At 37.1% G+C, this 21099-nt stretch overlaps 1 long non-coding RNA gene across 1 annotated transcript in view; it reads left to right on the top strand.

The window, feature by feature from the left end:
* Positions 1 to 201: 201 nt before the first annotated feature.
* LOC307190766 overlaps positions 202 to 21099 on the top strand; it is a 441469-nt gene continuing 420571 nt past the window's right edge. The window contains exon 1 of the long non-coding RNA XR_013829533.1: positions 202 to 558. This is a non-coding gene — a long non-coding RNA (uncharacterized lncRNA). The remainder of the gene's footprint in view (positions 559 to 21099) is intronic.

Raw genomic sequence — 21099 nt, 5'->3', positions numbered from 1 at the left:
GCTGACACCTGCGCTCACTGCGCCGCGCCTCCTGGTCGCCTAGGGCTGATAAACACCGACGCCCTGAACATCTTCCAGCTGACCCTGGAGCTGGAGGCGGCCGCCCAGGCGCACTACAAAGCCTGTGATTGGCTGAAGCTGGAGCGGAAGCGGTGGTGCTTGTGCCGCCGGGGGGCGTGGCGGCGATGCTGGTGCTCAGACTACGTGAGCGCACTTGAGTGCTGGAACCTGTTCCGGTTCTTGCGTTGTAACTGCACCTTGGAGGGCCGCCCCAGGGCCAGCCTCCCCAAGTGAGGCTTCAAGGAGACTGCCTTCCTGTACACCGCCTCCCCGGGTCTGCCTGAGGCACATACTGGCCAAGGCATGCAGCGCAGGCCTCAGGGAGAGCTGGCGCGCCGGAGGCCCGGACCTGCAGAAAACCGGGAGGCCTGGCAGTGGGGCCGTTGGAGGGACAACCTCAAATGAAGCAGCAAATTCATCAGAGAGTTCCTGGGCTGGCGGTGGAGCAAGGCTCTGCGAACCCCCGTGGACTTCCACCGCAACCTCCTGGTTGTGAAGGCAAGTGGGGCGGCGCGGCGGCAGGGGAAGAGAAGGTGGAGTGAGGCTCCGGTAGTGCACGGGGCGGGGCCGGGCGCTCGGCGGGAGAGAGGGCCTTCGGTGGCAGAAAGGGGAAGTGGGGAGGGGGAGGGGGGTCTGGGAGGAGGGGGGAGCCTCTGTCTCTGTGCCTCACTTCTAGCCATGCGGTGCCAGCCAGGGCCCTCGAGTCCTGCTTTTTTTTTTTTTTTTTTGGAGGCGGGGGAGGAAAAAAAAAAACAAAACCAAAAGGTGAGCGTCTCTGAAGTAGCCCACAGTACTGATCCATAGGTCGTTATAAAACATTTGCCCCCTTTCCTCTCCACGTTTTCTATAACCATAACTACAGGTTAAAAATAAGATCCTGGGGAGACCACCAGGAGACAAGAAAGACAAATGTAAAACCTTGGTATAGTTAACAACACTGTTATCACATAATTGAAATTTGCTGAGAGAGTAGAACTTAAATTTTCTCACCAAAAAAAAGAAAAAAAGGTAAATATGTGAGGTTGATGGATGTGTTAATTAACTAAATGGGGAAATCCTTTCAGGATGTACATGTATATCAATTCATTATGTTATACACTTTAAATAACATAATTTTGTAATTATACCTCAATAAAGTTGGAAGATACTTTTTAATCAGCCTTCAGGATCAAAAGATGTTCATTTGTCATACATGCACACGCATATACATATGTATACATGTACATACACTTATGCATACATGCACATGTGTTTATATATACATTTGTATGCATAAGGAGGGCAGGGTGGTGCATCGGAAAAATCAGTTCTTTGGAGTAAGGTAGACATTGGTTTGAACCCTGCCTGGACCACTTACTACCCATTTGACACAAGGTGATCCCTTGACCTTTATAAAGCTTTGTTGCCTCAGTGGTAAGAGGGAATAAATTTTCCTTCCACAGAGCTATGATAAGCATTATCTGAGAGCATATAGGTAAAATCTTTTTTCCCTCCAAGATAGAGGAAGGGCTTGCCTTCATCTCTCCAAAATCTGTTGCCTGGTGAAGTAGAGGGAATGGCCCTTGGCTGTGGACACACCGTGTTAATAAGCTCATCTCCCAGCACAGTGCTGTCAAGGCCCACTTTCTGTGAGAGATTTGCCCAACAGGAAAAGGGCCACCAGTTAATGTTCCAATTTATGACTTCAGAAGACTATTTTGCAAACCATTTCACATTTCCTCGTAAATGTTATTCCAGCTGAGATATTTTCTATGTGATTGGAGTTTGCTCTTTGAGTTCAAGTCTATGTCTTTTTAATCTTTGTATGGCTTTAAGTGCCCTGCACTTGCAAAGTGTTTTCACTCAGCAGGTGTTCTGCATGTGTTTGTGGAGCAGTGAAGGTCAATGTGACAAGAAAAAAGGGCACAGCCATGTGTATTTTGAATTCAGATACATATTCTGTCACTTGCCAGGGAACTGGGCAATTTAACCTCCCAAGCTTTCCTTTTCTCATCAGTCAAATAAGTAAAGCAGTATCCTCCTCACAAGTGTATCGGTGTCAGAGGATTAATTAAAATACATTACCAAAGAATTTACAGCAATGTCAGGCATCTCATTTAGAATGAAAGTGTGTGTATATTTACCCTTAGCTCTTTTTGTTTTGTCCACTGGGATGAAAGAAGGCCTTGAGGTGTTTTGTTTTTTCTTTTGCATATCTCTGATCTTCAGTCACTCTCTGACCTGGGGAGGTGGATGTAATGAGAAGCGGCACCAACTAGGGTCTTCGTAAAAGTTTACTGTTTCCTCTGAGGCTATGATTCCTCAACTCCAAAACTGTGATACAAATGCTAACTTCACAGTGTCACCAGGAGAATTAAATGAGATGGCAGCTGTGCAGCGATTTCCTCAAAGCAGAAGCTTAATTAATGGTAGAATGATTATTAATGCTATCATCAAATGCATCTGTGCCACCAAATCACCTCTTTCCTGTTACAACAGCAGAATTATTGGTTTGCATGAGAAATATTATTGCCATCTTTTAAAAACTTACCTTCTTTAGGCTGCCAAAAAGTCACCACCACCACAAACCACATGCACACGCACACACACACACACACACACACACACACACAGAGAATTAATTGATTTTTGTTGACTGGAGCAAGATCCAAATACCTTATATTCTCTTTCCTTGTTAATGTGCCTCCGCTAATGAGTTAAGCTTATCCTTAAGGGCAAAATAAATGAAGACATTATTTCTAACTCAAGAATCAGAATCTGAGAAGATTTTTAAAGTACCCTGCTGTTTCCTGAATAAATACTCTGGAAAGTAGAGAAAGGACAATCCCCTTGATGAGTGAATCTCTTTCTCTAGGGTTTCAACTTAGCTACAGCATTTGGGAATGTCAGCCTCTCCTTCAGTTTCATCATCAAAGGCAATAATATTAATGCTAATTTACATAGTAAATATTAGCAAATATTATTACTTCCATCTTCCTAGCATAAGGCTACCGTGTCTAAATTTCATGTAAGATTAGTCACTTTTTTTGTTATTTATTTACGTTGTCTAGGAGGGAAACAGTTATAGCAGTGATCAGTTGTTTTAATATACAGGTCAAAGTCAAAATTAGTTAACCAATCACATAGTATTCATGATTTTTCCTCTCTTCCCTTTTTCTCCCATCCCTCCTTTCATCCCCCCCTTCCTCTGTTTATTTCTCTCTCTCCAGTCTCCCTTATTTTTCCCTCCCTTCCTCCCTTCCTTTCTTCTCATTTTCTCTCCTGCTCCCTCTCTTTTCCCTCCCTCCCTTCATTTTCTCCTTCTGTCCCATCCATCATCCTTCCTTCCTGCTTTTCTCTGTTCCTTTAAACTATGTACTGAACATGACCATGATTCAGCCACTATATAAGGTTATTGGGCTAAAAAGATGAATAACCACCACATTTTCATATACCTCAAATCTTATATTGAAAATTTGCTCAGTGGCTTGTAGTGTACAAAGAATTTTTGCTCCTTCCTTCTAAGAGTGAAAGAAATCTCTGTAAGGTAGACACAATTATCTTGAGACTCAGAAAACTTGAATGATTTGTCTAATAAGAATATGACAAGGCAATTAAGACTTGCTTTTTATCAAAAGGGTGAAAAGGTATAAGTAGGGGGATTATATATTTAAAAATACTCCACGAAAGAGTGAAAAAGTGGGAAAAGCAAGAAATCTCTATGATTAAGGCAAGTACTTGCCCCCTAGGAGTTTCCTGTACCTAAATATTTAAAATAGGTAGCTTTTCAAAAAAGAATAATAAATGTGAAATGAAGATGATCCCAGAAATAATAGAATTCTCCTTTTTAGAGGGTATGTGCTGTGGCGGTGGATGACAGATTTACCAGTATATTCTTTCCACTTTTGAGGCTTCACAATCTGTCTCCCTAATGCACTATAATTACCATCTAAAGTGACACACTGCCTGAAGCATCTTGGCATGGAAGTGAAGTTTATTGTGTTCTGGAAATATTTACAGTCATGTAAGTTAGATACTGTCATGATGCTAGTCTAAAACATTGTTTAAAATGTTTAAGACATTCTCTTCAGAGCAGAGGATACAGGTGCTTTTGAGAATGCGTGTCTGAAGTAGCAGATACCCTTGGTTGTCTTGGTCCTTCCTCATGGCTGGCAGCATCCTGACTTCCCTCAGGTTCAGCCCTGTGCTCATGTGCTTCAGTGGCCTCAGGACTAGGTTATCTCTTCAGTAGTTTTTATTGGAAGTGCTGCTTCAAAAATGGAATTTATAGTGAGGTAGTAAGCTCTCTGCCATCTGAGAAAAAGAAACATCTGCTAACCAATATTTTTATTCAATCATTCATACAAATATTTACTGAGGGCTTACTATGTGTAGGCATGTACTACGGCCCGAGGATGTAGGAAAAAAGGCAAAAGGCATGTATAGTACAGAAAGAGTATATATGTATATATATAAAATATATTATACCACTACTCTGTTACACAGCATTTTATATATATATGTGTGTGTGTGTGTGTTTGTGTGTGTGTATGTGTTATAACACTGTGTTAAAGCAGAACCTGAGAAGCATGCTTAACCTTGCCTTGGCTTTGGGAACAAGATGATTTTTAAGATGAGAAATGAGAGGCCATTTTGGGATAGCAAATAGATATCATCCTCTCTGGAAACTTTTATCAATCAGTAGTACTGGAAATATGATGTTAAAAAGGATTAAGGGATTTATAGATTATTCTTCCAAACAAGGTAGAGTAACAAGAACTAGATTTAGCCTCAAATAAAAAAACTAAAAAAAAAAAAAAAAAAAAAAAGGAAAAGAAAAAAAGACAAAATATAGGAAACAACAGTTCTGAGGGGGAGGTATCTGGAAATGAAGGGGAGTGAGCCATGAAAGCCAGGGAACAAATGAGATTAGCCCTATCATTGCTCTAGCTTTCTATCTTGAGAGAGTATTCAGGTAATGATACAGGGGAGGGGGAAAGCCAGGCAACAATTTCCCTGATGTGTGAAGGTGGAGCTAGGAGTCTGGGAAAGCAAGGCTGACAAGAATTTGCAGAGCAGACTACTAGAGAGGATTGAGCTGCATGGAATGGAAACTGCAGAGATCTGCAGAAGGATCCACAGGAGTATTCAGCTGATTACTAATCAGTGCACACAGATGAGAAACTATCCAGGCCAGAGCACTAAGATAATACCTAAAAAGATAATAGGAATTAGTGCCTAAACCTCACATAGGGCTGTGAAGAGTGACATCATCCAGAGTGGAAAAGCCTCATAATTCAAAGGATATTAGTTAAAGAACAATGAATGGTCTTAGCTTGATAACAGTAAAAAATTAGCCCAAGATTAAACACTTCTTGGACTCCATCTAACAAACCCTAAAAGCAAGATCTGAAAGGATCCAGCTATTTGAAGTGACTTTAACCATGACCCAGAAAAAACTCAAGATTCTGTTTAGGAAGAGAAAAATATCTAGCTCCTGACAAGGTAAAATCCACAATATCTAGCATCCTATAAATAATTATCAGCATGCAAAAAAACCAGGGAAATAAAACATAATGAGAAGAAATATCAATTGAAACCAACACAGAAGTGGTACGGATAATAGATTAGTAGACAAGGACATTAAAACAGGTAATATAATTTCATTCCACAAGTTCAAGTAGCTAAAAGAAGGATTGAACATCTTAAACATCAAAAGCAAACCTCTACTGCCGAAATCTGCAATGCCTCAGTGTTTGAGATGTAAACACCCTGGATGGAGTTAATGGCCAGTGGATATTGCATAAGAAAAGATCATTAGTGAATTTTTTTTTTTCATTAGTGAATTTGATTACATAGCAATTGAAACTATCCAGATTGAAACACACAGAGGAAAAGGTTGAGAAAAAGAAAATAGAATGGTGCATTAGCTAATGGGGGCAGGGGAGACAGTTGCATAAAATTAGTGTCCCTGGAGGGAAGAAAACATTTGAAGAAATAATGACTATAAATTTTCCAACTTTATAAAAATTGTTACCCACATATCCAAGAAGCTCAACAAACCTCAGGCACAAAAAACATGAGGAAACTTTCACCAGGGAACGTGATAATCAAATTGTTTAAAATGAATGATACAGAGGAAATCTGAGAAGTAGACACTGAATAAAAGATAAATTGTACACAAGGAAATAAAGAGAAGGATCCCACTAAATTTCTTGACAGGAAAACAAACAAACAAAAACTCCATAAGCTTCAAGAAATGTAATTGAATTGTTAAAGTATGGAAAGAAAAGAAAAACTGTGAACCCACAATTTTCTACCCAGTGAAAATATCTTTCAAAAACAAAGACAAAATGAACACATTTTCAGATGAGGAAAAGCAGAAAGATCCTGTTATCGGAAGACCTACACAATAAGGAATCTTAAAGGAGATCCTTCAAGCAGAAGGACAATGATATCAGATAGATAGCTGTATCTATACAAAGGATTGCCAGTCACCAGAAATGACAACTAATAAGTAAATATAATGGTAATTTACATATTATTTAAGTATATTTAAGAAATCATAAAACATTTAAAGCAAAAATGATAATATACTGTGGAGCTATAGCATATGCAAAAGTAAAATGTGTGGCAACAATATAACTGGTTGGGAAGGAAAAATGGAAACATGCTGTTATAAGTTTCTTTTATTATAGGTGAAGTAGTTTATCACTTAAGCATAGACTATGAAGTGAAAGATGTATACTATGTACCCTAAAGCAACCACTGAAAGGACTCAACGGAATTATAGCTAATAAGCCAACAAGAAGAAAAACCTGGAATCATAAAAAAATAAAAACCCCAATTAACCCCAGAGAAGGCAGGAACAAAGGAAAAAGGACAATTGGGGTAAATGAAAAAAACAAACAGCAAGGTGGTAAATTTAAACTCAGCCACATCAATAATCACATGAAACGTAAGTGTGTTAACCCCAAAATTAAAAGTCAGCAATTGACAGACTGGATTTTAAAAACAAAAGAAAACAAGATTCAGTTATACATTGCCTCAAGCAACCCACTTTAATTGTAAAGACAAAAAAAGTTTAAAAGTGAAACAGAGGGACAGATATACTAGACCACCACTAATCAGAGAAAGCTAGAGTGACTATATTAATATCAAATAATTCATAGCAAAGAATATTACCAGGGATATAGGGATTCATTTTATAATGGGAGTCAATCAATCTAATGGTATATAGCAGTCCTAAATGCTTGTGCACTTAATAACAGAACTTCAGAATTCTTGGCAAAAAATCAAACTTGTGCACTTAATAACAAACTTGTGCACTTAATAACAGAACTTCAGAATTCTTGGCAAAAAATCAAACTGATAAAATTGCAAGGAGAAATAAAAAATGCACAGTTAAAGTTGGACATTTCCACACTTCTCCATGAATAATTGGTAGAACAACTAGACAAAATCAGTAGGGATATAACAGACTTGAAAAACACTATAAACCAACTTGAACTACTTGACACTTATAGAACACTCCACCCAACAACAGCAGAATATGTATTATTTTCAAGTAGAGATGAAACATTTACCTAGATAGAATATATTCTGGCCATAAAGCAAGTGCTAATATACTTAAAAGATTTATGTCTTTCAAAATATTTAACCTTGATGGAACTAAATTAGAAATCAATAATAAAAAGATAGCTGGAAAATCCACAGATATTTGAAAACTAAAAAATATACACTTCTAATTAAACAGTAAGTCAAAGAAAAAAACCTAAAGGGAAATGCCAAAGTGTTTTGAACTGAATGAAAATGAAAACACAACATTTCAAAATTTGGGGATGCCCCAAAGGAGTACTTATGGGAAATGTTATAGTACTGAATGCCCACGGTAGAGTAGAGGAAAAGTCTCAAATCACTGACCTCACCTTACAACTTAAAGAATTGGAAAAATGATAGAAAATTAAACCCAAAATAAGTAGAAGAAAGAAAATAATAACTGTCAAAACTAATATCAGTTAAATGGAGAACAGAAAAACAATAGAGAAAATTAATGAAACCGAAAGCTGTTTCTTTAGGATCAGTAAGTCCAGCGTTGTTGTGGTATCCAAACCAGCAAAGACATTAAATGAAAAGAAGAATTCTTTAAGTATTCTTGATGGAGTCTTTATCAAATATGTGACTTGCAAAGTAAGGAGTAATGGACAGTCCACCAGCAGAGGAACAACTCATTAAGCACCATGAAAAACAGTGGTAACATGGTATCACAAAAAGAAAATGACAATTCTCCAGAAACCAAACTTAAAGTCAGGGAAGTTTGTGATCTGATAGAGAATTAAAAAATAGTTGTCATGAAAAAAAACCTCAACAAGTTATAAGAAAACTCAGAAAGGTAGTTTAATGAGCTCAGCAATGAAATTAGTGAACAAAAGGAATACTTTATGAAAGAGATTGAAGCTGTAAAAAAACCAAACAGAAAATTTGGAGCTGAAGAACTCAAATCAGATGAAGAATGCAATAGAAAGCATTGGAAATAGAGCAGACCATATGGAAGAGAGAATTAGCAAACTCAAAATAGAAATCTAGAAATGATTCAGGTAGAAGAGGAGAGAAGATTTTTCAAAATGAAGAAATTCTAAGAACTATCTGACTCCATCAGGAAAAGCAAAATAAGGGTAATGAGTATCCCAGAAGTAAAAGAGAGGGAGAAGGGAGCAGTGATTTTATTTCATTTATTTATTTTATTATTATTATTTTTTTTTGAGGTATGCGGGCCTCTCACTGTTGTGGCCTCTCCTGTTGTGGAGCACAGGCTCCGGATGCGCAGGCTCAGCGGCCATGGCTCACGGGCCTAGCCGCTCCGCGGCATGTGGGATCTTCCCAGACTGGGGCACGAACCCATGTCCCCTGCATCGGCAGGTGGACTCTCAACCACTGCGCCACCAGGGAAGCCCAGTGATTTTATTTTAAAAAGTAATAGCTGCGAACTTCCCAAACATGGGGAAAGAACTGGACAGACAAGTCCACAAAGCTAAGAGAACACCTAATTGTCTCAATGCAAAAAGACCTTCTCCAAAACACATTATTATGAACTGTCAAAAGTCAATGATAAAGAAAAAATTTTGAAGGTAGCCAGGGGAAAAAATGATAGTAACCTACAAAGGAACCCCCAGCAGACTATGAGCAGATTTCAGGGGAGAGTGGAATGACATACTCAAAATATTGAAAGATAAAAACTGTCAGCCAAGAATACTCTATCCAGAAAAATTATAGATATGAAGTATAAATAAAGGCTTACTCAGACAAACAGAAGATGAAGGAATTCATCACAACTAGACCTGCCTTACAAGAAATGTTGAAGAGAGCTCTTCTACCTGAAAAGAAAAGGTAAAAGTACAGAAAACTTTGAATAAGGTGGTAAATAGACTCAGAAAGTTTCAACTCTCAGAATAGGTTGTTAAATACCTAATTATAGCATAAAAGTTATGAAGGGGGAAAAAACAGCAAAAATAACCATAGCTACTTCAATATGATAATGAACTCACAACATAAAAACGGATAAGTTGAGACAACAAAAGTATAAAAGGGGAGGAGGAAACGGACGAACCCATATAGGCAAATAAAGATAAGATGCTATCAGCAGAAAAAAAGGACTGTATTATGTGTGAGATGCTTTATACAAACCTAAAGGTAACATACATAAACCACAAAATGTAAATGTAGAGCAGAGACATGAAATATTAAAAAGAGAGAAAACTTAGAAGAATATCATAGAAAATCACAAAACTAAAATGATAGAAACACAAAGAAAAAGAAACAATGGAGATAGAGCAATCGAAAAACAAAAGATAAAATAGCAGTACTGAGTACTTATCTGTCAATAACAACCCTAAGCAAATGGATTGATTTCATCAATCGAGACACAGAATGGCTGGATGGATTAAAAAATGATACCCACCTATATGCAGCCTTCAGGAGACTCATCTAGCTCTAAACACAAACGTAGCCTCAAAGTGAAGGGATGGAAAATGATACTCCAAGAAAATGGCAGACAAAAGAAAGCAGGGGTAGCCCTACACATATCAGACAAAATAGACTTAAAGCCAAAAAAGGTAACAAGATAAAGGTGGACTTCATATAATGATAAAGGAGACAATTCACCAAGAAGATGTAATACTTAGATATGTACCTAACATAGGAGTACCAAAATACATAAAGTAATTATTAACAGACCCAAGGGAGAAATTGATAGCAACACAATAATAGGGGACTTTAACACCCCACTTACATCAATGGGTAGATCATCAAGACAGAAAGTCAACAAGAAATATTGACTTAAATGAAACATATCAGATGTAGCTAATTGATATATAGAGAATATTCCATTCAAATGCAGCAAAATACACATTCTTCTCAAGTGTACATGGAACATTCTCAAGGATAAACCATATTTTGGGACACAAAACAAGTCTCAATAAATTTAAAATTGAAATCATATCAAGCATCTTCTTTGACCACAGTGGTATGAAACTAGAAATCAACTACAAGAAGAAAGCTGGAAAAATCACAAATATATGGAGACAAAACAATATGCTATTGAACAACTATTAGGTCAATGACGAAATCAAAAGAGAATTTAAAAATACCTGAAGACAAAGAAAAATGAAAATATAATGTTGCAGAATCTCTGGGATGCAGCAAAAGCAGTACTAAGAAGGAAGTTTATAGTAATACAGGTCTACTTCAAGAAACAAGAAAAATCTCAAGCAATCTAACCTTACACTGAAAGGAATTAGAACAAGAAAAGCCCAAAGTCAGTAGAAGGAAAAAATAAAAATCAGAGTGGAAATAGAGACTAAAAGATAATAGAAAAGATCAGTGAAAGTAAGAGCTGCTTCTTTGAAAACATAAAATTGACAAACCTTTCACTAGAGTCAATAAGAAAAAAGAGAGAAGGCTCTGATAAATCAGAAATGAAAGAAGAGAAATTACAATGTATACCACAGAAATACAAAGGATAAGAGAATACTCTGAACAGCTATACAACAATAAATTGGACAACCTAGAAGAAATGGACAAATTCTTAGAATCATACAACCGTCCAAGACTGAATCATGAAGACATAGAAAAATCTGAATAGACTGATCACTATTAAGGATATTGAAGTAGAAATCAAAATCTCCCCAGAAAAACAAAGTCCAGGACCAGATGTCTTCACAGGTGAATTCTGCCAAACATTCAAAGATCTAATACCTATCTTTCTCAAACTCTCCCAAAAAATTGAAGAGGAGGGAATGCTTCTTAACTCATTTTATGAGGCTAGCATCACCCTGATACCAAAACCAGATAAAGACAACACAAAAAATTGCAGACCAAAATTTCTGATGAACATAGATGCAAAAATCCTCAACAAGATATTAGCAAGCCAAATACATTGAAAGAATCATACTGCATGATCAAATGGGATATATTCTAGGGATGCAAAGATGGTTCAATGTCTGTAAATCAATCAGTGTGATGCACCACATTAAGTTGAAGAATAAAAATCATATAGCCATCTCAGAAGATGTGGGAAAAGCATTTAACATGATTCTCACCTATTTATGATAAAACTCAATAAAATGAGTGTAGATAAAAGCCATATGTGACAAGCCCACAGCTAACCTGATACTCAATGGGAAAAAGTGAAAACTTTTCCTTTAAGATCAGGAATAAGACAAGGATGCCCACTCTCACCACTTTTATTCAACATAGTATTGGGAGTCCTAGATAGAGCAGTTAGGCAAGAACAAGAAATAAAAGGTATCCAAATTGGAAAGGAAGAAGGAAAACTCACTATTTGCAGATGATGTGATTTTGTATATAGAGAACCCTAAAAACTCTACCAAAAACTATGAGAAATAATAAATGAATACAGTAAGATGCAGGGTACAAAATCAGTATACAAAAATCGGTTCCATTTCTATGAACTAACAATGAACTATCAGAGAAATTTGAAAAATTGTCCCATTTACTGTTGCAGCAAAAAGAATAAAATACCTAGGAATAAATTTAAGGATGTGAAAGACCTGTACACTCAAAACTATAAGATATTCTTTAAAAAAATTGAAGAATAAACAAAGAAATGGAAAGATATTCTGTGTTCATGGATTGGAAGAATTAGCGTTGCAAAAAAGTCCATGTTACCTAAAGCAATCTACAGATTTAATGCAGTCCCTATCAAAATCCCAATGACATTTTTCACAGAAAAAAAAAATCCTAAAATTTGTATGGAACAACAAAAGATGAATAGCCAAAGCAATCCTGAGAAAAAAGAACAAAGCTGGAGGCATCACACTTCCTGACTTCAAATTAAAGTACAAAGCTATAGCAATCAAAACAGCATAGTATTGGCAGAAAAAACTGACATGCAGATCAATGGAACAGAATCAAAGAGCCCAGAAATAAACCCACACATATACAGACAGTTTATGACAAAGGAGCAAAGAAATACAATGGAGAAAAGACATTCTCTTTAATAAATGATGTTGGGAAAACTGGACAGCCACATGCAAAGGAATGAAACTAGACCACTATCTTACACAGAAACAAAAATTAACTCAAAGTGGATTAAAGACTTTAATGTAAGACCTGAAGCCATAAAACTCCTAGAAGAAAACATAGGCAGTATGCTGTTCGACTTTGGTCTTACCAGTATTTTTTTGAATCTGTCTCCTCAGGCAAGGGAAACAAAAGCAAAAATAAACAAATGGGACTACCTCAAACTCAAAAGCTTCTGCGCAGCAAAGGAAACCATCAACAAAATTAAAAGGCAACTTACTGAATGTTAGAAAATATTTGCAAATCATATATCCAATAGGGGATTAATATCCAAAATACATGAAAAACTTAACACAACTCAACAACACCAAAAAAAAAAAACGATTAAAAAATGGTTAAAGGATCTTAATAGACATTTTTCCAAAGAATACATACATATGGCCAACAGGCACATGAATAAATGCTCAACACTAATTTATTAAGGAAATGCAAATCAAAACCATGAGATATCACCTCACACTCATTAGAATGGCTGTTATCAAAAAAGACAAGAAATAACAAGTGATGGAAAGGGTTTGGTGAAAGGGCACCCTCATACACTGATGGTGGGAATGTAAATTGGTGCTGCCACTGGAAAACAGTATGAAAATTCCTCAATTAAGAATAGAACTACCATATGGTCCAGCTGTTCCACTTCTGGGTATTTATCCAGAGAATACGAAAACACTAATTCATAGAGATATATGCACCTCTGTATTCATGGCAGCATTATTTACAATAGCCAAGATATGGAAAGAATCAAAGTATCCATTAATATATACATACAATGGAAAAATATTCTGCCATAAAAAGATGAAATCTTGCCATTTGTGGTAACATGCACGGACCTTGAGGTTGTTAAGTGAAATAAGTCAGATGGAGAAAGACAAATGCCATATGATTTCACTCATATGTGGAATATGATTAAATAGTTTTCATTAGTTTTAATTGTGAGAATTTTGATGCATTCCGATTTTTTCCAAGATGGCAACCCATATGTGATGCATTTGCTAATAAAATGAGCATTTCAAAATGCTCTAGTCTTCTTAACATTTAAGATAAGAAAGAGCGCACCATGTTAATTACAGCATTGTTGTTCCTAAATAAGAGGTCAGTAAGGTGAGATACTCGTTGTCTGCCTACACATGGTCAATTTCAGACTTCCCAAATATTCTTCTCAGTTGTGAATCAACATAGGTTTATGGTTTAGCATTTAAAAAACAAACTACAAATTTTTGTTTGAATCTGGAGAAATATTTATCCTGAAAATTGTTGTGTGACAGGCACAGTGCTAGACACTGAAGTCATAAATATGAGAATATAAAAGTCCATACTATTTGGGAAGAAAAGAGACTATGATTAATTAAGAGTAAGTATGTGTGCCTAGTTTTCTCTTTAGTAACCACAAAACTCAGTGTGCTCTGCTGAACATCCATTTAATGGAATTAGAAATTCTGTTTGAAGCCAGAAATTTCCATACAGTTGCCAGTATAGTCACTGAGGGTGTGTTCACCCATGTTAAGAGAAAGTAGAATGTGGCCTGAGATTGAATTTTGCATTCTTGATGACACTGTCTTAAGTACAAAACCCGACTGTGAGGTCAAGATTAGAAAGATTAGGGGCACAGAACAATTTTTCTTACAAGAGCAAGCTCTAGGCTTGTAGGTCTGCTTGATAACAGGGCTTTGATCTTTCTTATTTTGTTAATCTGTAAATTCAATCATACTTGCAGTTGAGCACACAGATCTCATTCCCTCTCATGAGCAAGGCATCCCTCTGAGCTGCTATATGGCCTGGCAGAAACTCCCCCTGAGAGAATTCACGTTAAATCTCATGACTCAGAATTATGGTTACAAAATACATTTTGGTCTTAAAAGGAGAGAGGAACAACGTGATAACTATTGTAAATATTGTGTACAATTATTAAGATAGAATGCTAGAATCAGTAAATCAGACATCATTTTCTAACACAGCATGTTTATATATTTACATGTGCATAAATATATTAGAATTTGCACCAGAACACAAGTGTTAGCATACTTAACCCACTATGCTAGATTTATAAAGGCTTCTAGAATTATAGTAGAACAGAAACATAGCATTCAAAATGGGAAACAGAAACATATCATTGAATTGGCTTTCTAATCAGTTGCTAAGGTAATGGAATTATTCAATGAACAACATTGGGACAACTGATGAACTTAAAATCATGACTTCAGTCCTTATACAAAAATCTGTTTTCTATGAATAAAAAATTTAAATGTTGGAAATTTGAAAAGTAGTTTTGTCAAAAAAAATGCCTGTAAGACAGCTTTTGAATAATCATGGAGTAGGGAAAAAGGTTACAAAAACTGAAAACTGAAATGGAAATTATTCCAAATATTGTCTATGTAAAAATTTTAAACCTCTGGGGGGAAGAAACTGTCCAAAAGAAAGTCAAATGAAACAACAAAATGTACAAAGACAAATTAAACCTCTGTATGAAAAAGTTAATAATATTTGCAACATGTGTTAATAGAACTAATCTCCTGATTCTACTTTAAAATCTTACAAATCAATAAGAAAAACACAAACCAATTTAAAAGAAATAGAAAGGAGACAATGGTTAAGAAGAGGAAGTTTATCTACTTACTTATTATTTTTTTAACATCTCTATTGGAGTATAATTGCTTTACAATGTTGTGTTAGTTTCTGCTGTATAACAAAGTGAATCAACTGTATGTATACATATATCCCCATATCCCCTCCCTCTTGCATCTCCCTCCCACCCTCCCTATCCCATCCCTCTACATGGTCACAAAGCAGCGAGCTGATCTCCCTGTGCTATGCAGCTGCTTCCCAGTAGCTATCTCTTTTACATTTGGTAGTGTATATATGTCCATGCTATGCTCTCACTTCATCCCAGCTTACCCTTCCTCCTCCACATGTCCTCAAGTCCATTCTCTACATCTGCATCTTTATTCCTGTCCTGCCCCTACGTTCAGCAGAACCAATTTTTTGTTTTAGACTCCATATACATGTGTTAGCATATGGTATTTGTTTTTTTTTGTTTTTTTTTTTGCGGTACGTGGGTCTCTCACTGTTGTGGCCTCTCCCGTTGCGGAGTACAGGCTCCGGATGCACAGGCTCAGCAGCCATGGCTCGTGGGCCCAACCACTCTGTGGCATGTGGGATCTGCCCGGACTGGGGCACGAACCCGCGTCCCCTGCATCAGCAGGCGGACTCTCAACCACTGCGTCACCAGGGAAACCCAGCATATGGTATTTGTTATTCTTTTTCTGACTTACTTCACTCTGTATGACAGTCTCTAGGTCCATCCACCTCACTACAAATAATTCAGTTTCATTTCTTTTTATGGCTGAGTACTATTCCATTGGATATATGTGCCATATATTCTTTATCCATTCATCTGTTGATGGAAACTTAGATTGCTTCCATGTCCTGGCTATTATAACTAGTGTGGCAATGAAATTGTGGTACATGACTTTTTTTTTGTGTGTGTGTGCTATGCGGGCCTCTCACTGTTGTGGCCTCTCCCATTGTGGAGCACAGGCTCCAGACACGCAGGCTCAGTGGCCATGGCTCATGGGCCTAGCCGCTCTGCGGCATGTGGGATCTTCCCAGACCTGGGCACGCACCCGTGTCCCCTGCATCGGCAGGCGGACTCTCAACCACTGCGCCACCAGAGAAGCTCCATGCCTCATTTTATATTATGGTTTTCTCAGGGTATACGCCCAATTGTGGGATTGCTGGGTCGTATGGTAGTTCTTAGTTTTTAGTTTTAATTTTTAGTTTTTTAAGGAACCTCCATGCTGTTCTCCATAGTGGCTGTATCAATTTACATTCCCACCAACAGTGCAAGAGTGTTCCCTTTTCTCCACACCCTTTCCAGCATTTATTGTTTGTAGATTTTTGATGATGGCCATTCTGACCGGTATGAGGTGATACCTCTTTGTAGTTTTGATTTGCATTTCTCTAATGATTACTGATGTTAAGCATCCATTCATGTGTTTGTGGTCAATCTGTATATCTTCTTTGGAGGAATGGCTATTTAGACCTTCTGCCCATTTTTGGATTGGGTTGTTTGTTTTTTTGATATTGAGCTGCATGAGTTGTTTGTATATTTTGGAGATTAATCCTTTGTCAGTTGCTTCATTTGCAAATATTTTCTCCCATTCTGAGGGCTGTTTTCTCGTCTTGTTTATGGTTTCCTTTGCTGTGCAAAAGCTTTTAAGTTTCATTAGGTCCCATTTGTTTATTTTTGTTTTTATTTCCATTTCTCTAGGAGGTAGGTCAAAAAGGATCTTGCTGTGATTTATGTCACAGAGTGTTCTGCCTATGTTTTCCTCTAAGAGTTTTATAGTGTCTGGCCTTATATTTAGATCTTCAATCCATTTTGAGTTTATTTTTGTATATGGTGTTATGGAGTGTTCTAATTTCATTCTTTTACATGTAGCTGTCCAGTTTTCCTAGCACCACGTATTGAAGAGGCCTGTCTTTTCTCCATTTTATATTGTTGCCTCATTTATCAAAGATAAGGTGACCATATGTGCGTGGGTTTATCTCTGGGCTTTCTATCCTGTACCATTGATCTATCCTTCTGTTTTTTGCCAGTGCCATACTGTCTTGATTACTGTAGCTTTGTAGTATAGTCTGAAGTACAGGAGCCTGATTCCTCCGCTCCGTTTTTCTTTCTAAAGATTGCTTCAGCTATTCGGGGTGTTTTGTGTTTCCGTACAAACTGTGAAATTTTTTGTTCTAGTTCTGTGAAAAACGCCATTGGTAGTTTGATACGGATTGCATTGAATCTGTAGATCCTTTGGGTAGTAAAGTCATTTTCACAATGTTGATTCTTCCAAACCAAAACATGGTATATCTCTCGATCTGTTTATATCGTCTTTAATTTCTTTCATCAGTGTCTTACAGTTTTCTGCACACAGGTCTTTTGTCTCCTTAGGTAGGTTCTTTCTGAGGTATTTTATTCTTTTTGTTGTAATGGTAAATGGGTGTGTTTCCTTAATTTCTCTTTCAGATTTTCCATCATTAGTGTATAGGAATGCAAGAGATTTCTGTGCATTAATTTTGTATCCTGGTACTTCACCAAATTCATTGATTAGCTCTAGTAGTTTTCTGGTAGCATCTTTAGTATTCTCTATGTATAGTATCGTATCATCTGCAAATAGTGACAGCTTTACTTCTTCTTTTCTGATTTGGATTCCTCTTATTTCTTTTTCTCCTCTGATTGCTGTGGCTAAAACTTCCAAAACTATGTTGAATAATAGTGGTGCGAGTGGGCAACCTTGTATTTTTCTTGATCTTAGTGGAAATGGTTTCAGTTTTTAGCCATTGAGAATGATGTTGGCTGCAGGTTTGTCATATATTGCCTTTATTATGTTGAGGAAAGTTCCCTCTATGCCTACTTCTGGAGTTTTTATCATAAATGGATGTTGAATTTTGTCAAAAGCTTTTTCTCCATCTATTGAGATGATCATATGGTGTTTATCCTTCAATTTGTTAATATGGTGTATCACATTGATTGATTTGCATATATTGAAGAATCTTGCATTCCTGGGACAAACCCCAATTGATTATGGTGTATGATCCTTTTAATGTGCTGTTGGATTCTGTTCGCTAGTATTTTGTTGAGGATTTTTGCATCTATGTTCATCAGTGATATTGGCCTGTAGTTTTCTTTCTTTGTGATATCCTTGTCTGGTTTTGGTATCAGGGTGATGGTGGCCTCGTAGAATGAGTTTGGGAGTGTTCCTCCCTCTGCTATATTTTGGAAGAGTTTGACAAGGATAGGTGTTAGCTCTTCTCTAAATGTTTGATAGGATTCACCTGTGAAGCCGTCTGGTCCTGGGCTTTTCTTTGTTGGAAGATTTTTAATCACAGTTTCAATTTCAGTGCTTGTGATCGGTCTGTTCATATTTTGTATTTCTTCCTCATTCAGTCTCGGAATGTTGTGCTTTCTAAGAATTTGTCCATTACTTCCAGGTTGTCCATTTTTTTGGCATGTAGTTGGCTGTAGTAATCTCTCATGATCCTTTGTATTTCTGCAGTGTCAGTTGTTACTTCTCCTTTTTCATTTTTATTTCTGTTGATTTGAGTCTTCTCCCTTTTTTTCCTGCTGTGTCTGGGTAATGGTTTCTCAATTTTCTTTATCTTCTCAAAGAACCAGCTTTTAGTGTTGTTGATCTTTGCTGTTGTTTCCTTCATTTCTTTTTCATTTATTTCTGATCTGATCTTTATGATTTCTTTCCTTCTGCTAACTTTGGGGTTTTTTTTGTTCATCTTTCTCTAAATGCTTTATGTGTAAAGTTAGGTTTTCTATTTGAGATGTTTCCTGTTTCTTGAGGTAGGATTATATTGCTGTAATCTCCCCTCTTAGAACTGCTTTTGCTGCATCCCACAGGTTTTGGGTCATCATGTTTTCATTGTCATTTGTTTCTAGGTATTTTTGGATTTCTTCTTTGATTTCTTCAGTGATCTCTTGGTTATTTAGTAGCATATTGTTTAGCCTCCATGTGTTTGTATTTTTTCAGTTGTTTTCCTGTAATTGATATCTAGTCTCATAACATCGTGGTTGGAAAGATACTTGATATTATTTCAACTTTCTTGAATTTACCAAGGCTTGAATTGTGACCCAAGATATGATCTATCCTGGAGAATGTTCCATGAGCACTTGAGAAGAAAGTGTATTCTGTTGTTTTTGGATGGAATGTCCTATAAATGTCAGTTAAGTCCATGTGGTCTAATGTGTCATTTAAAGCTTGTGTTTCCTTATTTATTTTCATTTTGGATGATCTGTCCATTGGTGAAAGTGGGGTGTTAGAGTCCCCTACTATGATTGTGTTACTGTCGATTTCCCCTTTTATGGCTGTTAGCATTTGCCTTATGTATTGAGGTGCTCCTATGTTGGGCGCATAAATATTTACAATTGGTATATCTTCTTCTTAGGTTGTTCCCTTGATCATTATGTAGTGTCCTTCTTTGTCTCTTGTAATAGTCTTTCTTTTAAAGTCTATTTTGTCTGATATGAGAATTGCTACTCCAGCTTTCTTTTGATTTCCATTTGCATGGAATATCTTTTCCCATCCCCTCAGTTTCAGTCTGGTGTTTCCCGAAGTCTGAAGTGGGTCTCTTGTAGACAGCATATATATGGGTCTTGCTTTTGTATCCATTCAGCCAGTCTGTGTCTTTTGGTTGGAACATTTAATCCATTTACATTTAAGGTAATTATCAATATCTGTGTTCCTATTACCACTTTTTTATTGTTTTGGGTTTGTTATTGTAGGTCTTTTCCTTCTCTTGTGTTTCCTGCGTAGAGATGTTCCTTTAGCATTTGTTGTAAAGCTGGTTTGGTGGTGCTGAATTCTCTTAGCTTTTGCTTGTCTGGAAAGATTTTAATTTCTCCATCAAATCTGAAAGAGATACTTGCTGGGTAGAGTAATACTGGTTGTAGGTTTTTCCTTTCATCACTTTAAATATGTCTTGCCACTCCCTTCTGGCTTGCAGAGTTTCTGCTGAAAGATCAGTTGTTAACTTTATGGGGGTTCCCTTGTATGTTGTTTGTTGCTTTTCCCTTGTTGCTTTTAATATGTTTTCTTTGTATTTAATATTTGGTACTTTGATTAATATGTGTCTTGGTGTGTTTCTCCTTGGATTTATCCTGTATGGGGCTCTCTGCGCTTCCTGGACTTGATTGACTATTTCCTTTCCCATGTTAGGGAAGTTTTCAACTATAATCTCTTCAGATATTTTTCAGTCCCTTTCTTTTTCTCTTCTTCTGGGACCCCTATAATTTGAATGTTGGTACGTTTATGTCCCAGAGGTCTCTGAGACTATCCTTAATTCTTTTCATTCTGTTTTCTTTATTCTGCTCTATAGTAGTTATTTCCAGTATTTTATCTTCCAGGTCACTTATCTGTTCTTCTGCCTCAGTTATTCTGCTATTGATTCCTTCTAGAGAATTTTAAATTTTATTTATTGTGTTGTTCATCATTGTTTGTTTGTTCTTTAGTTCTTCTACGTCCTTGTTAGACACTGCTTGTATTTTCTCCATTCTATTTCCAGGATTTTGGATCATCTTTACTATTACTACTCTGAATTCTTTTTCAGGAAGACTGCCTATTTCCCCCTCATTAGTTTGATCTCGTGGGTTTTTACCTTGCTCCTACATCTACTTCATGTTTCTCTGTTTTCTCATTTTTTTAACTTACTGTGTTTGGTGTATCCTTTTCACAGGCTGCAGGTTCGTAGTTCCCGTTGTTTTTGATGTCTGCCCCCAGTGGGCGAGGTTGGTTCAGTGGCTTGTGTAGGCTTCCTGGTGGAGGGAACTGGTGCCTGTGTTCTGGTGCATGGGGCTGGATCTTTTCTTTCTTGTGGGCAGGGTCGTGTCCGGTGTTGTCTTTTGGGGTTTCTTTGAACTTAGTATGATTTTAAGCAGCCTGTCTGCTAATGGGTGGGGTTGTTTTCCTG

Source organism: Stenella coeruleoalba, assembly GCF_951394435.1.
Source record: "Stenella coeruleoalba genome assembly, chromosome: 8".
In the NCBI taxonomy this organism is placed as follows: domain Eukaryota; kingdom Metazoa; phylum Chordata; class Mammalia; order Artiodactyla; family Delphinidae; genus Stenella; species Stenella coeruleoalba.
The sequence above is the reverse complement of the archived record's forward strand: the minus strand, read 5'-3'. Positions and strand labels throughout refer to the sequence as shown.